Source organism: Meles meles, chromosome 4 (assembly GCF_922984935.1).
Source record: "Meles meles chromosome 4, mMelMel3.1 paternal haplotype, whole genome shotgun sequence".
Classification (NCBI taxonomy): domain Eukaryota; kingdom Metazoa; phylum Chordata; class Mammalia; order Carnivora; family Mustelidae; genus Meles; species Meles meles.
The window spans coordinates 38,844,974-38,857,416 of record NC_060069.1 but is presented as its reverse complement, the minus strand read 5'-3'; the positions used below and the strand labels follow the sequence as shown (position 1 = coordinate 38,857,416).

Below are 12,443 nucleotides of genomic sequence, written 5' to 3'. Positions count from 1 at the left end.
GATTAGCCAATCATTAAATGTGGTTCATTCATTTTTGGTTCATTCTACTTGTGTATTTGTTTTAAAAGCACTGACTCAAGAGAGTTATTAGGATATCCAAAATATTGAAGAAGGCTGTTTTTTAGCATCATTTTAAGTATTTATTGATGGCATGTATTCAAATTATTATTAAAAACTCTGAAATCATTGGATCCACAAAAGTATTCTATGCATCTGAACATTTAAATTTCTATTATAGTCCACATCTTCCTGTTTAAACTGCTTGTATTTCATCTTCTCCCATACTTTTGCATTTCAGTGCCCACTACACATTGTATGTATTGAAAATTCCCAGCCCCATACTGCTGAACTTCTGTCTGGAGTTGAAAACCTTCAGAGCACTAATGCTCTTAGGGACCATGGAGGAATAGTTGGCTTTTTGTTATTTCTTCACTCTGTAGGCTCCCATATAAGCAGATATCAAATATTTATCAGGCTTTTACCATATCTCTAAATCAGTTGTCACTTAGGGGTAGATAATTTTCTATTGGTCAAATGGAGCCAGCTAGTGGAAGGCTTTTAATGGCAGCCTGAAAAATTTAGACTTGATCTAACAGGAGTTATGTTTTTTTGGATTTACATTATGAAAAATGGTAGCTAGAGTCATATATGTAAATGAACCCTGTAAGTTTTTGAAAATTAATGTTTTTGCACCTAAAGTTGTGACAGTAAGCCTTTTCTTTTTTTTTCATTTTATTTCTTTTCAGTGTTCCAAAATTCATTTTTTATGCACCACAACCAGTGCTCCATGCAATATGTGCCCTCCATAATACCCACCACCAGGCTCACCCATTCCCCTACCTCCCTCCCCTCCAAAACCCTCAGCTTCTCTCTGAGTCCAGTCTCTCATGGTTTGTCTCCCCCCTCCAATTTCCCCCATCTCACTTCTCCTATCTAACTCCCAATATCCTCAATGTTATTCCTTATGCTCCACAAGTAAGTGAAACCATGTATTGACTCTCTCTGCTTGATTTATTTCACTCAGCATAATCTCTTCCAGTCCCGTCCATGTTGTTATAAAAGTTGGGTATTCATCCTTTCTGATGGAGGCATAATACTCCATTGTATTTATGGACCATATCTTCTTTATCCATTCATCCATTGAAGGGCATCTTGGTTCTTTCCACAGTTTGGCTACCGTGGCCATTGCTGCTATGAACATTGGGGTACAGGTGGCCCTTCTTTTCACTACATCTGTATCTTTGGGGTAAATACCCAGTAGTGCAATTTCAGGGTCATAGGGAAGCTCTATTTTTCATTTCTTAAGGAATCTCCACACTGTTTTCCAAAGTGGCTGCACCAACTTGCATTCCCACCAACAGTGTAAGAGGGTACCCCTTTCTCCACATCCTCTCCAACACTTGTTGTTTCTTGTCTTGTTAATTTTGGCCATTCTAACTGGTGTCAGGTGGTATCTCAATGTGGTTTTGATTTGAATCTCCCTGATTGCTAATCATGATGAACATTTTTTCATGTGCCTGTTAGCCATTTGTATGTCTTCTTTGGAAAAGTGTCTGTTCATGTCTTCTACCCATTTTTTTGACATGGTTTTCTGTTTTGTGTGTGTTGAGTTTGAGGAGTTCTTAATAGATCTTGGATATCAGCTCTTTGTCTGTATTGTCATTTGCGAATATCTTTTCCCATTCCGTGGGTTGCCTTTTTGTTTTGTTGACTGTTTCCTTTGCTATGAAGAAGGTTTTGATCTTGATGAAGTCCCACAAGTTCATTTTCTCTTTTGTTTCCTTTGCCTTTGGAGACAGATCTTGAAAGAAGTTGCTGTGGCCAATGTCGAAGATGTTACTGCCTATGTTCTCCTCTAGGATTCTGATGGAGTCCTGTCTCACATTGAGGTCTTTTATCCATTTCGAGTTTATTTTTGTGTGTGGCATAAGAAAATGGTTGAATTTCATTCTTCTATATATAGCTGTCCAATTTTCCCAGCACCATTTATTGAAGAGACTTTCTTCCAATGTATATTTTTTCCTTCTTTGTTGAAGATTATTTGACCCTAGAATTGAGGGTCTATATCTGGGCTCTCTGAGAGTAAACCTTTTCATGCCAAACCTTAGGAGTCAAAGTTTTAACTGATTCATTATGTTGTTACTGAAAAGAAAGAAAGAAAGAAAGAAAATTCAAACCCTCCGAATTCTGAATAAACATAATCAGAGGTAAATTTTGGTTTTGGTTTGGTTTTACTTTTTGTTTAAACCCTTATTATATTGAAAAATACACATTGGGAAAATACAGGAAACAAATGTAAATTTCAGTATATTATCACAGAGCTACACCTGTGTAGCAACTACTCAAGTCACATAGAAAGTCCCTTGATGGTTCCTAATCACTACCCACAGCCCTCCCAAGAATAATTGCTATCGTCATTTCTAAACCTATAGTTTTATGTATTTTTGACCTCTTTCTATATCATGTGTATATATTCTTACATCTAGCTTCTTTCACTCAAAATTGCATAGGTAAGTCATTCATTTGGAGTAACTTTTATTATAGTGTAATAAATTAATTCTATTATGTGAATATATCACAGTTTATCTATTTTTCTATTGATGGGCATTTAGGTTCCCAGTTTAGAGTTTTTATTATTACTATTATTTATTTTATTTTTTTAAATTTTATTTTTATTTTTTCAGTGTTCCAAGATTCATTGTTTATACACCACACCCAGTGCTCCATGCAATATGTGCATCCTTAATACTCACCACCAGGTTAACCCATCCCCTCCCCCCTCTCTTCCAAAACCCTTGGTTTATTTCTCAGAGTTAATCTTGCTGGCTTGAAAATTCTTGTCCAAGGTCCTTGGTGCACATATGTTTCCATTTATGTTTGGTAAAGACCAAGTCATAGAATTTTAGTAGGTAAAGCCAAATGGTTTTAGTAGGTAAAGCCAAATGTTTTCTTATGGTGGTTGTAGCAGTCGTCCTCCCATCAGAAGTATGTGTAAGTTCTCATTGCTCTGCATCCTTGCCCACAGTTGCTATTAAGATGATACAATTTTAGCTATTCTGGTGGGTTTAAAGTAGTATCTTGTTAGTTTTACTTTGCATTTCCTTGAATACTAATGAGTTAAAGCAAATGAACAAATCCGTATTAGGCAATAGGTTACTTTTTCTTGGGAAAGTACTTTTTTAAGTTTTCTTGTTCATCTTTTGTTGTTGAGTTTTCTTTTTCCTTTTTATTTTTTTATATATATTTTTAAAATATTTTATTTATTTGACAGAGAGAAATCACAACTAGGCAGAGAGGCAGGCAGAGAGAGAGGAGGAAGCAGGCTCCCCGTGGAGCAGAGAGCCCAATGTGGGGCTCGATCCCAGGACCCTGAGATCATGACCTGAGCCGAAGGCAGAGGTTTTAACCCACTGAGCCACCCAGGTGCCCTCCTTTTTATTTTTTTTAAAGATTTTATTTATTTGAGAGAGAGAGAGAATGCAGAGCCGGGGTGGGAGGAGAGCTGAGGGAGAGGGAGAAGCAGACTCCCAAGACCCCAAGATCATGACCTGGGCTGAAGGCAGATACCCATTTGAGCCACCCAGGTCCCTCTGTCTTTTTCTTATATATAGGAGCTCATTATTGATTACACTTTTTGGAAAATATTCTCTCCCACATGATGTTTGGCCTTTGCATTCTTTTTTTGATTTAATATTTTATTTATTTGACAGATCACAAGTAGGCAGAGAGGCAGGCAGAGAGAGAGGAAGGGAAGCAGGCTTCGCACCGAGCAGAGAGCCCCATGTGGGGCTTGATCCCAGGACCCTGGGATCATGACCAGAGCTGAAGGCAGAGGCTTTAACCCACTGAGCCACCCAGGTGCCTCTGGCCTTTGCATTCTTTTTTTTTTTTTTTAAGATTTTATTTATTTATTTGACAGAGAGAGATCACAAGTAGGCAGAGAGGCAGGCAGAGAGAGAGGGAAGCAGGCTCCCTGCTGAGCAGAGATCCCAATGTGGGGCTCGATCCCAGGACTCTGGGATCATGACCTGAGCTGAAGGCAGAGGCTTTAACCCACTGAGCCACCCAGGCGCCCTGGCCTTTGCATTCTTATGAGTAGCTTCAGATGAGGAGAGGGAGTTAATGGGTTTATTTTTAAAATTTTTATTGAGAAATAACATGTGCGGTAAAGGGTACAAATCCTTAAGCACAAAGCTGGAAGTCGTAATGTGTATACCCATAAAACCACCACCCCAATCATGATATAGAACTTTTCCAGCACCCAGAAGGCTTCTTTATGTTCCCTCGAAATCAGTACCATCCACTCCCCACCCCAGCACACACATGAAACTATAGGGTAGTTTTGTATGAACTTGAATTTTATTTAGGTGCAGTTGTACTGTATATACTCTTGGGTCTTGCTTTTTTCACTCAAATATAGGTCTGTGAGATTCATTAGTGTCATACACAACTCTAGCTCATGTCTTTATTTAACTGACATTGTGGGAACATCCCAACAATTTATTTATCTGTTTGAATGATGGCAGAAATTTTCACTATTTCCAGGTTTTAGCTATCATTAATAAAGCTGCTATGAGCATTCTTTTTTTTTTTTAAAGATTTTACTCATTTATTTGGCAGAGAGACAGAGATCACAAGCATGTAGAGAGGCAGGCAGAGAGAGAAGGGGAAGCAGGCTCCCCACTGAGCAGAGAGCCCAATGCGGGGCTCAATCCTAGAACCCTGGGATCATGACCTGAGCCTGCTATGAAAATTCTTATATGTGTCTTTTGGTAAACATATGCGCCCAACTTCATTACCTTTAGAGTGGAATTGGTGAGTCATAGAATAAGCACATTTATACCTGTAGTATATAGTGCCTAACAGTTTTACAGAGTGGTTATCCCAGTTAACATTGCCATCAGCTCTGTTTATTGACATTCTTGCCGTTGCATGCTGTCATTGGTCTTTTTAATTTTAGCCATTCTGGTAACTGTGTAATGGTACCTCACTCCTTATTTATTTATTTATTTATTTATTTATTATTGTATTATTTTAGTCAACATACTTGATGTAGTGTTCCCAGATTCCTTGTTTACATATAACACCCAGTGCTCCATGCAATACATGCCCTCCTTAATACCCATCACCAGGTTGACCCATTTCCCTACCCAACTTCTACTCTAAAACCCTCAGTTTGTTTCTTGGAGTCCACAGTCTATCATGGTTCATCTCCCCCTCCGATTTTTGCCTTTCCCTAATGACTAGTGATGTTGAGCTCCTTTTTCATTTATTGTCCACTTGGATATCTTCTTTTGTGGCGGGTCTGTTTAAATCTTTGTCTCTTTTTTTTTTTTTTTTTTTGAATTGTCTGTTTTTTAACTGATTTATGACAGTCCTTTATATATTCCAGATATGAACCCTTCACTTCTGTGGATTTATCCATCTTTTGTATTATTGTAGTATTTTCCTTGATCTGTTTTTTTTAAAGATTTTATTTATTTATTTGGCAGACAGAGATCACAAGTAGGCAGAGAGGCAGGCAGAGAGAGAGAGGAGGAAGCAGGCTTCCTGCAGAGCAGAGAGCCTGATGCGGGGCTCTATCCCAGGACCCTAGGATCATGACCTGAGCCGAAGGCAGAGGCTTTAACCCACTGAGCCACCCAGGCGCCCCTCCTTGATCTGTTTTAACAAAGTTTTCTCTACCCCAATTTCAAGAAAATACTCACTAGGAGCTTTTGATTTTGCCATACACATTTATATCTATAATCAATCAGGAACTGGTTTTTATGCATTTTGAGAGACTGAGGGTCAAGGTCTTTCTCCTTCCCACTCAAGGATATACAGTTGTCCCTAACTATTTATTGAAAAGACTGAGCTTTCCCCCTACTACTTTATTGTATCACTTTTGCCACAAATTAATTTTCAAATATGAATGCATCAATTATGAATGTTTTAGACATTTTTGTCTGTTGTATTTGTTCATTCTTTAGACAGTGCCACATTGCCTTCGTGATATAGCTTTGTAAGATGTCTTGATATATGATAAAGTAAGTCTTCTTACGTCGTTCTTTTGTTTGTGTTCAAGAGTATTTGCCTATTCTTGGTGCTTTGCATTTCCATATACATTGTAGAAGCAGCATGTGAATTTCTACACAAACACAAAATCCTGCTGGGATTTTTTTTGAGATTGTCTTGAATTCATAGATCAAGATGAGATTAAGGGGCATACTTCAACACTTGAGTTTTCTAATCCATGAACATGGTATATCTGTCAATTTATTTAGGTCTGTAGTTCTTAAACTCTCTTAATGTATAATTTTGGGGAAGAGATCGTATATGTTTTTTATTAGATTTATAGCTAGGTATTTGAAAAGTTTTGATTCTGTTGCAAATGGTATTTTCTTTTAAACTTTTTTTTTTAGATTTTTATTTATTTATTTGACAGAGATCACAAGTAGGCAGAGAGGCAGGCAGAGAGAGAGGGAGCAGGGTAGAAGCAGGCTCCCCGCTGAGCAGAGAGCCCAATGCGGGACTCGATCCCAGGACCCTGGGATCAAGACCCGAGCCGAAGGCAGCGGCCTAACCCACTGAGCCACCCAGGCGTCCCACAAATGGTATTTTTTTTTTTACTCTTTTCCTACTTTTATTACATTTTCTAACTTTTGCTACTGACACTTAGAAATATAATTGTTTTTATTTTTCTTTTGTCTACAAGCCTTGCAAATATTATTTACTAATTCCAAAAATTTATCTGTAGATACTTGTAGATATTCTATCATCACAATTATCATCTGCAAAGTAGTTTTATAACTACCTTTCCAAATTTATTCTTTTTATTACTTTTGCTTGATTTACCAACAAGGACATTGTTGAATATAAGTAGTAATAGTGAGGATCTTTGCCTCTTTTCTGATCTCAGGGGAAAATTTTAAACATTTATTACTAAGTACAACTTCCCTTTAGGTTTTTAATTGTGCCTGTATCCGATAAAGTAAGCTCACCTATATATTTGCATGTAGGGCATAGAGTCTCTGTCATACCTGCTAAATTCTGTTCTTATAGTGCAAACACAGTCAGAGACAATACATAAATGAGTGAGTGTGATTGTGTTCCAATAAAACATTTTTACAGAAACAGAAGCTAGGCCAGATTTGGCCTGAAGGCTGTAGTTTGCCCACCCGTGGTCTAGCTGTCCCTCCTTTGAATATAATCTGTCTTTCTTCTCTAGGTTGCTTTCCATACAGTATTTTTCTTTCTGTCTCATTTCCATTAGATTTTCTGTGATATGCCTAAGTATGCATATATTTTTAATTTATGTGCTTCTCTGTGACTGTATGTGTTTAATTGATATTTCAAAGGTGTTAGAACTTTTTTCAATCTGTGACTTGATATCTTTTGTTGATTTCAGAAGATTCTTAGTCATTTCTTCTTTAATTATTGCTTCATTGCATTCTTTCCTCTCTGGGACTCCTATTATAACATTTTTAAAGCTTTTAAAAAAAATCCTATGTTTAATATCCTTTGTTTCATATTTTCCACATTTATATTTCATCCTGCTTAATTCTGGATATTTTCTTCTTTTTATTTTTTTTAATTTTTAAAGACTTTTTTATTTATTAGAAAGCAAGCCAGCATGAGGGAAAGGGGAAGAAGGAGAAGCAGACTCCTTGCTGAGCAGGGAGCCCGACGTGGGGCTCTATCCCATGACCCTAAGATCATGACCTGAGCCAAAGGCAGACGCTTAACTGATTGAGCCACCCAGATGCCCCCTGGATATTTTCTTCTAATGTATCTTTCAATCTACTGATTTTGCTCTTCAGTTTACTATTGAACTCAACTGTTGAGCTTTTATGTTCTAAATGCTTTAGAACTTTTCCAGAACTCCAGAAGGTTTCTTTAGGTTCCCTTCATTATCAATACTATCCCCTACTGTACACACACACCAAACTACAAAGAAGGTAATGTTTAAATGCTTTAAGTTCTATATTTTTCCCTGGCACAGAGTGATGCTTTTTTAAATTGAGGTATAATTAATACACAGTGTTATATTAGTTTCAGGTGTACAATATAATGATTCAGCAATTCTGTACATTTCTCAGTGCTCATCAAGATAAGTGCACTCTTGATTCCCTTTATTTCATTCCCTCACCCTCCTTTCCCTCTGGCTGGCAACTACCAGTTTGTTCTTTTTTTTTTTCTTTGTTCATTTGTTTCTTAAATTATACATATGACTGAAATCATATGGAATTTTTCTTTCTTTGATTGACTTATTTCACTTTGCATTATGCCCTCTAGATCCATCCATGTTGTTGCAAATGGCAATATTTCATTCTTTTCTTACCGTTGAGTGATATTCCATTGTAGGAATATACCACATGTTCTTTATGCTTTCATCTATGGGTGAACAATTGGATTGCTTCCATATTTTGGTTATTGTAAAATGCGCATAAGCATAAGGGTGCATATATCTTTTCATATTAGTGTTTTTGTTTTCACTGGGTAAATACCCAGTAGTGGAATTACTGGATCATATGGTAATTCCATTTTTTATTTTTTTGAGGACACTCCATACTGTTTTTCATAATGGCTGCACCAATTTACAGTCCCACCAGTAGTGCACAAGGGTTCCTTTTTGTCCACATCTTCAGCAACACTGGTTATTTCTTGCCTTTTTGAGAAAATACAGTGTCCATTCATAAACAACAGCAACAACAACAAAGCCTCTCCACAATTTAGGTTTAGAGGGAACATACCTGAACATAATAAAGGCCATATGTGAAAAAACCTACAGGTACCATCATACTCAATGGTTAAAAAACAGACATTTTCCTCCAAGATCAGGAACAAGACAAGGATGTCCACTCTCACCACTTTTATTCAACATAGTACTGGAAGTCCTAGCCACAGCAATCAGACAAGAGAAAGAAATAGAAGACATCCAAATTGGTAAGGAAAAAGTAAAACTTTTACTATTTGCAGAGGACATGATACTATATATAGAAAACTAAAGACACCACCAAAAAACTAGTAGAACTGATAAATGAATTCAGTAAGTGACAAGATACAGAACTAATATACACAAATCTGTTGCATTTATATACACTAATAATAAAGTAGCACAAAGAGAAATTAAGAAAATGATCCCATTTACAATTGCACCAAGAATAATAAAATACCTAAAAATAAACTAAACCAAGGAGCTGAAACATCTGTACTCTGAAAACTATAAAAATGTTGATGAAACAAACTGAAGATGACACAAACAAATGGAAAGATATTCCATGCTCATGGATAAGAAGAAAAAATATTGTTAAAATGTCCATACTACTCAAAGCAATCTATAGATTAATGAAATCTCTATCAAAACACCAATACCATTTTCCACAGAACTAGAATAAATAATCCTAAAATTTGTTTGGAACCACAAAAGACCCCAAATAGCCAAAACAATCTTGAAAAAAAGAAGAACCAAACTGGAGGTATCATAATCCCAGATTTCAAGATATACTTCAAAATTCTAGTAAGTTATATTTATTTTTCAGTTCTTGAGTTTCCATTTTTTCTTATTTTATGGGTATTTTGTTCTCTGTTGAAATACTCAATTTTGTCTTTTACTTTCTTTATATTAGCTTTATTTTACAGTCTAATAAATTTGATAATAGTCTATAGTCTAGTAAGTCCCAAACTTGTATCCCTGTAGTCTGTTTCTACTGTATTTAGTTCTTCTTAGTTTTCTACAAGAACAGTTATATTGTCTCAATTCTTTGCTGTGCTGGTAGTTTTTTTGTTGTTGTTGTTGTTGTTGTTTTTTAATTTTTTTATTTTTTTATTTGTTTATTTACAGCATAACAGTGTTCATTGTTTTGGCATCACACCCAGTGCTCCATGCAGTATGTGCCCTCCCTATTACCCACCACCTGGTTCCTCAACCTCCCACCCCACCCCACCCCACCCCCCTGCCCCTTCAAAACCCTCTGGTTGTTTTTCAGAGTCCATAGTCTCTCATGGTTCATCTCCCCTTCCAGTTTCCCTCAACTCCCTCTCCTCTCCATCTCCCCATGTCCTCCATGTTATTTGTTATGCTCCACAAATTGAGTGTTAAATGTTGATTATGAAAGACTGTGGGTATAATTTGAAGCTTCTATGATAATATTACCTTATTCAGAAGATTTTCATTTGCTTTTGGCAGGAAACTAGAATGACCAATAGTCTAGGATGACTTTGATCCAATTTCAAGATTAAAAATGAATTAAAACAAAGATGTTAAAACCAGATTATCTCTAATTTATCTTTTTTCCTATGGTGTTAGTTTGGGGGTGGTAACTTTTTTTTTTTAATTGCTCTTAAAATACACTCAAATGTAATTTTTTATTCCTCTTCACTGAAGAATCACATTATTTTATATTTTTTGCTGATCTAGTTTCAGAATCTGAGACTAAGACACTTGGAAAAATATTTGGTGCTTTCACTGATGTAATATCTATTCACTTCCCAATTAGGAAAAAATGTTTTTCCAGCATCTAGTATTTGTTTTAGGTGCACTCAGTGTTTAACTAAATAACATAATTTAAACAAAGTTTTCATTTACCATATCCTCTAAATTTTCATCATCATTTGGTCCAAGACATACTCCAATTTACTTTTCTTTTGCTGGAAAAAAATCTGTCTTTATTTTTTATTTTTTATTTTTTTAGTCCTTTAAGTATCTTATTTATTATGGTTTTTTTTTTTTAATTTGTTTATTTACAGCATAACAGTGGTCATTGTTTTGGCATCACACCCAGTGCTCCATGCAGTACGTGCCCTCCCTATTACCCACCACCTGGTTCCTCAAACTCCCACCCCACCCCCCGCCCCTTCAAAACCCTCTGGTTGTTTTTCAGAGTCCATAGTCTCTCATGGTTCATCTCCCCTTCCAGTTTCCCTCAACTCCCTCTCCTCTCCATCTCCCCATGTCCTCCATGTTATTTGTTATGCTCCACAAATAAGTGAGACCATATGATACTTGACTCTCTCTGCTTGACTTATTTCACTCAGCATAATCTCTTCCAGTCCCGTCCATGTTGCTACAAAAGTTGGGTATTCATCCTTTCTGATAGAGGCATAATACTCCATCGTGTATATGGACCACATCTTCCTTATCCATTCAACCGTTGAAGGGCACCTTGGTTCTTTCCACAGTTTGGCGACCGTAGCCATTGCTGCAATAAACATTGGGGTACAGCTGGCCCTTCTTTTCACTCCATCTGTATCTTTGGGGTAAATACCCAGCAGTGCAATTGCAGGGTCATAGGGAAGCTCTATTCTTAATTTCTTCAGGAATCTCCACACTGTTCTCCAAAGTGGCTACACTAACTTGCATTCCCACCAACAGTGTAAGAGGGTTCCCCTTTCTCCACATCCTCTCCAACACACGTTGTTTCCTGTCTTGCTAATTTTGGCCATTCTAACTGGTGTCAGGTGGTATCTCAATGTGGTTTTAATTTGAATCTCCCTGATGGCTAGTGATTATGAACATTTTTTCATGTGTCTGAGAGCCATTTGTATGTCTTCATTGGAGAAGTGTCTGTTCATATCTTCTGCCCATTTTTTGATATGATTATCTGCTTTGTGTGTGTTGAGTTTGAGGAGTTCTTTATAGATCCTGGATATCAACCTTTTGTCTGTACTGTCATTTGCAAATACCTTCTCCCATTCCGTGGGTTGCCTTTTTGTTTTGTTGACTGTTTCCTTTACTGTGCAGAGCTTTTGATCTTGATGAAGTCCCAAAAGTTCATTTTCACTTTTGTTTCCTTGGCCTTTGGAGACATATCTTGAAAGAAGTTGCTGTGGCTGATATCGAAGAGGTTACTGCCTATGTTCTCCTCTAGGATTCTGATAGATTCCTGTCTCACGTTGAGGTCATTTATCCATTTCGAGTTTATCTTTGTGTACGGTGTAAGAGAATGGTCGACTTTCATTCTTCTACATATAGCTGTCCAATTTTCCCAGCACCATTTATGGAAGAGACTCTCTTTTTTCCATTGAATATTTTTTTCCTGTTTTGTCGAAGATTATTTCACCATAGAGTTGAGGGTCCATATCTGGGCTCTCCAGTCTATTCCACTGGTCTATGTGTCTGTTTTTATGTCAGTACCACGCTGTCTTGGTGATCCCAGCTTTGTAGTAAAGCTTGAAATTGGGTAATGTGATGCCGCCAGTTTTGTTTTTATTTTTCAACATTTCCTTAGCAATTCGTGGTCTCTTCTGATTCCATACAAATTTTAGGATTATTTGCTCTAGCTCTTTGAAAAATACCGGTGGAATTTTGATCGGAATGGCATTAAAAGTATAGATTGCTCTAGGCAGTATAGACATTTTAACAATGTTTATTCTTCCAATCCAAGAGCATGGAACGGTCTTCCATCTTTTTTGTGTCTTCTTCAATTTCTTTCATGAGTGTTCTGTAGTTCCTTGAGTAC

The 12,443-nt window shown here is 36.9% G+C and overlaps 1 protein-coding gene across 3 annotated transcripts in view; it reads left to right on the top strand.

Annotated features, from left to right (window-relative positions):
• POLQ (DNA polymerase theta) overlaps positions 1 to 12,443 on the top strand; it is a 158,364-nt gene that overhangs the window by 134,938 nt on the left and 10,983 nt on the right. The window lies entirely within an intron of this gene.